A 5,581-nucleotide genomic window follows, 5' to 3' on the forward strand; every position below is an offset into this window, starting at 1 on the left:
CCGTTAGATTGTGCCCTATTTCAATGCAGACGTAATCAATGAAAAATATTTCTTTTATATAAATAAATTAATCTAGTTTGGTTTGTCATGCGTATTTATTAATAATTAAGATGTTAATGTAAATTTTAAGGGACCAGCTTTAACTTGTCAGAATTAGTGTTCATGGCGGCAGATTTAATGCCCCATTAGTTTAAGTTATTTTATGGGGTAAGCTAGAGTCTTCCTTGTGTCCACACAAAATTAAATTGAGTCACTACTGCCACAGACCCACCCCCCACCTTTCTTCAGTCACAACTCCCCCACCCTCCCCACCAACTAGCAGCTTCAATCCAGTGAGTTGCATGAGCTTTCCGGTTCCATTTAATTTGAGGCATGGCCCTCAGGAAGAATTTGGGCTGCCAATGTCCAAAACTTAGAACTGATGCAGAATGGGCATAACTTTCAGAGTATGCCAGGGGTATTGGATTAGTCTCCCGCATACGCCCCATCCCAAAGATAATTCAGTTTTTGTGTACAGTGAACAGCTAATCCAATGTTTATGTCATCGTCAAAAAATAAAAATACCCCCTTTAACTTCTGAAAAGCAAAGAGACAGGCTTCATTGATTGAACACTTAAAATATTCTCAAATGCCCAACTGCGATATTGCCCTGGAGTTTGACAAAGTACTCAGAGTGAAATATTTCAGATTTCTGATGACACAAAGCCAGGTGGGAAGGTAATCCGTGAGGAGGACACAAAGCCTGATGGGAAGGTAAGCTGTGAGGAGGACACAAAGCCTGATGGGAAGGTAAGCTGTGAGGAGGACACAAAGCCTGATGGGAAGGTAATCCGTGAGGAGGTCGCAAAGCCTGATCGGAAGGTAAACTGTGAGGAGGACACAAAGCCTGATGGGAAGGTAAACTGTGAGGAGCTCATAAAGTCTGGTTGGAAGGTAAGCTGTGAGGACATAAAGCCAGGTGGGAAGGTAAGCTGTGAGGACATAAAGCCAGGTGGGAAGGTAAGCTGTGAGGAGGACACAAAGCATGATGGGAAGTTAAGCTATGAGGAGGACACAAAGCCTGATGGGAAGGAAAGCTGTGAGGAGGACACAAAGCCTGGTGGGAAGGTAAGCTGTGAGGAGGACACAAAGGCTGGTGGGAAGGTAAGCTGTGAGGAGGACACAAAGGCTGATGGGAAGGAAAGCTGTGAGGAGGACACAAAGGCTGATGGGAAGGAAAGCTGTGAGGAGGACACAAAGCCTGGTGGGAAGGTAAGCGGTGAGGAGGACACAAAGGCTGGTGGGAAGGTAAGCTGTGAGGAGGACACAAAGGCTGGTGGGAAGGTAAGATGTGAGGAGGACACAAAGCCTAATGGGAAGTTAAGCTATGAGGAGGACACAAAGCCTGATGGGAAGGTAAACTGTGAGGAGGACACAAAGCCTGATGGGAAGGTAAGCTGTGAGGACACAAAGCCTGGTGGGAAGGAAAGCTGTGAGGACACAAAGCCTGGTGGGAAGGAAAGCTGTGAGGAGGACACAAAGCCTGGTGGGAAGGTAAGCTGTGAGGAGGACACAAAGGCTGGTGGGAAGGTAAGATGTGAGGAGGACACAAAGCCTGGTGGACAGGTAAGCTGTGAGGAGGACACAAAGCCAGGTGGGAAGGTAAGATGTGAGGAGGACACAAAGCCTGATGGGAAGGTAAGCTGTGAGGAGGACACAAAGCCAGGTGGGAAGGTAAACTGTGAGGAGGACACAAAGCCAGGTGGGAAGGTAAACTGTGAGGACACAAAGCCTGGTGGGAAGGTAAGCTGTGAGGAGGACACAAAGCCAGGTGGGAAGGTAAACTGTGAGGACACAAAGCCTGATGGGAAGGTAAACTGTGAGGAGGACACAAAGTCTGATGTGACGGTGTAGACAGGTTAAGTAAATGAGTAACAAGATGGTAGATGGGCTATAATGTGAGAAAGGTTAATCACTTTGGTAAAAAAGCAATGGAAAAGCAGAAAATTGTTTAAAAGTTGGGAAACTTGAAAATATTTATGTTCAGAGAGACACACTTCGCAGCTTTTTGGCTAAGATCATGAATAGGATCAAGCCTTTGATCAGTTGTAATGCCTGTACTTATCAACTTGGATCTTGTATGGGGTAGCAGGGTAGCATGGTGGTTAGCATAAATGCTTCACAGCTCCAGGGTCCCAGGTTCGATTCCCGGCTGGGTCACTGTCTGTGTGGAGTCTGCACGTCCTCCCCCTGTGTGCGTGGGTTTCCTCCGGGTGCTCCGGTTTCCTCCCACAGTCCAAAGATGTGTGGGTTAGGTGGATTGGCCATGCTAAATTGCCCGTAGTGTCCTAATAAAAGTAAGGTTAGGGGGGGGGTTGTTGGGTTACGGGTATAGGGTGGATATGTGGGTTTGAGTAGGGTGATCATGGCTCGGCACAACATTGAGGGCTGAAGGGCCTGTTCTGTGCTGTACTGTTCTATGTATGTAGGGACCATGAATTGGATACAATTTAAATTGTTTTTTGGAGCATGCAAAGAGATGGATTAAGGGCTGGTCCAATCCACTCTGCGCTTTATCTTCGTAATTCTGAGAAAGGAGTAAAACATTTTGTTTAAATGTTCAGGGAGCCTTGGATTAATACATAGATGAAACAGCAAATGAGCATGTAGGTACAGCAAGCAATTAGACAGGCAAGTGCCCCTTGTAAGGGGATTGGAATAAATGAATAAGTGGGTTTTACTACAATTGTGTTGGGCTTTGGTGGGACCACACACAGAGCATTACATGCAGTTTTGATCTCCAAATAGAAGAATGAACTACCTTGGAGGCAGTACAGCAAATGTTGACTAGATTAGTTCCTAAGATGGAAAGGCTATCTCATTGAAACATACATTATTCTGAAGAGGTCAAACAGGGTAGACACTGAGGATGTTTCCCCTGGTTGGGTAGTTTAGAACACAAGAGCACAGACTGAGGAAATGGGATCACTCACTTAAGACAAAATGAGGAGAAATGGCTTCGCTCTGAGGATTGTGAGCCTTTTGGAAGTGTCCACCTAGATGGTTATGGATGCTCCACCATTGGATATATTTAAGGCTGAAATCGGCAGATGTTTGATGTCAGCGAATCAAGTAATATGAAAGAATAGTGGAGCTGAGGCAAAAGGTCACCCCAGATCATGTTGAATGGCAGAGGAGACATGTTGGGCCATATGGTTTACCCCTGCTCCCATTTCTTATGTTCTTATGACTTTCTAAATCGTAAGAAGAAATGTAAGGTTGGTTTATGATATTTCAGTTTCACCTTGAATCCAATGCGATCCCAATCTTAAATTCACTTTTTGTCCAATGATTAAGATGTGAATCATAGTAGCTGTTTTTCGCTTCTTATTTTGCTCTTTGTGAAAATCCTCTGATCTGATTGGTTAATTAGCGTTCCTGCTGCTTTCCCTATTGGTGGATGCCACACATCCCCTATACATGGTGCCAAATTTAAAGTCACATCAAAATAAAGGAAAACTACGCTCTAGATGCACTAAATTTTTGCGGACAACATTTTATGAGGCTAATACTGAATGCTGTCCTTTTACTGCTGCCTGAGAAATCCAGGCCATTATCGTCCCTTATTTTAATATTGATTCCAGTCTCCAATGAACTGGTAGTCATGTTGTGATATCTTTGGATTTGCTGCCCCCTATTGGGTGAGACTGATAATACAGTGTTTTCCAGGACATCAAAAAAAGGCATCGGTTGTCCTTCAATTTTGATCAGGGTCGCAGGTTTCTACCATGGGTCTTCATGTGACTGGATAGGCTGATTCTCAATCCTTGAACCTTTGGACACATGGAGCAGGATGACCCATGAGGTAGTGGGACCAGAGTGCAGGATTTGCTTCCTTCACTTTCCTTCATTTCTGCTGCTCTGCCACGTCATTAAAACATTTGGACTCAAAGCGTGATGCAGCTTGATGGAAAAGTTGTTATTTTGAACCATTGGTCATTTGAATCCATTCAAATCATTATCGTCACGGTTTTCATTCTTCGAGGAGAGCTTCAGAGTGTCTTTGAAGCAGTTTCTAAGTCTTCCAGTGGAATGTTGACTATGTGAGAGTTGAGGAAACAGGGCCTGGCAAAGGAGACACTGTGTCCAGTCCATTGAAATTAATTTTGCTGGAGGTTTGCGTGAATGCTTTTGGAGCTGGCTTCAAGAAGGACACTAGGCCCAGAGTTCTGCGCTGGCTGAGCAGGTGCAAGGTTGACATGAACGATCGTGAAATGGGGCATCATCATCGTGCCGCCTTGCATTATTTTGATCGGCAGGCACACACTTAAGTCGGAACTACGCTTGCCAACAATTAAAGGGCCAATTCAGCCCATTTGAAAAAGTCAATGTCAGTGATTTTGAGTGGTCCATGTGCTTTGATGCTCAATGTATGGGCCACTTACATACATAAGCTGACTTTAAGCTGAAAAAGACACAGATGGCCCAGAGTTGGATAAAAGGCCCACAGGATGTTGGGAAGGTTTGTAGTTAGGAGTTTTGCTATGAGTTGTTTGGAGTTGGTTTACAGATCGTTTCTAGCTTTTTTTGGTGTCCTGGAGAACACTCTGATTTTTCAGCAGCTGCAGTTGTAACCTTTCTGCCAAGAGGCCCCTTCCATGCAGAAACCTGTGCAACCATCTGTCAAAAAATAGGAATTGTGTACACTGCCAGAGGGATCTCCTCAGAAGAGGAGAGGACCAGAGCAGAGAGGAGGCCACTTGCCCACAGGTGGCGTCCCAGATTCAGAGAGGCGCAGGCAGAAGGAGTGCAGGAATAGCAGGAAGTGAAAGGTAGAAGGTCCCAGAGATGACGCCATTCCCCAACTGGTGCCATGGATGCATTTGCTGAAAACTGTGAGACTTGGAGCTCATATGAGGAAAGATTCCAAATATATCTCACAGCAAATCAAACACCAGAGCACCTAAAGGTTGTAAAATTTCTCAGCCCAGTAGGGCATAATACTTCTGCTGCTACAAAATTTAGTTCACTCAGCAAAACCAGGAGAAAAGACCTCCATCGAACTAATGAAAATTTAAGAAGTGCATTTCTCTCCTGGACCGTTACTGATTGCAGAAAGGTTTTGGTTCCACTACTGTAGTCAGGAAGAAGGTGAGGTATTTTACAATTCGTAGCAACTTTAAGAAGGTTGGTAAAATATTGCGAGTGTGGTGCAACACTTGATGATACTCTTCATGATAGGCTGGCTGTGGATTCTGCTGGGAAGCTACTTGACAGGGGAGTGGGATCCTGAGAGAAGATTCAGCAGGGGGAGAGGCACAGTCAAAATTGGAAAGGACAGCAAGTGAGTCTGGAAGTCACAGAATTCCTAGACCAGCTAAGTCACAAGGGAGTTTGGCAAGATTTTATATTTATTTTAATGCAAGGAGTCTGACAAACATGTTAGAACCATAGAACTACAACAGTTCATATGGAGGCCATTTGGCCAATCGGGTCTGCACCGACCTTCTGAAAGATCACCCTACCCAGGCCCACTCCCTTGCCCAACTCCCCAGTAACCTCACCTAACCTACATGTTCTTGGACACTAAGGGAAATTTAGC

The sequence above is a fragment of the Scyliorhinus canicula genome, chromosome 1, assembly GCF_902713615.1.
Source record: "Scyliorhinus canicula chromosome 1, sScyCan1.1, whole genome shotgun sequence".
Lineage (NCBI taxonomy): Eukaryota > Metazoa > Chordata > Chondrichthyes > Carcharhiniformes > Scyliorhinidae > Scyliorhinus > Scyliorhinus canicula.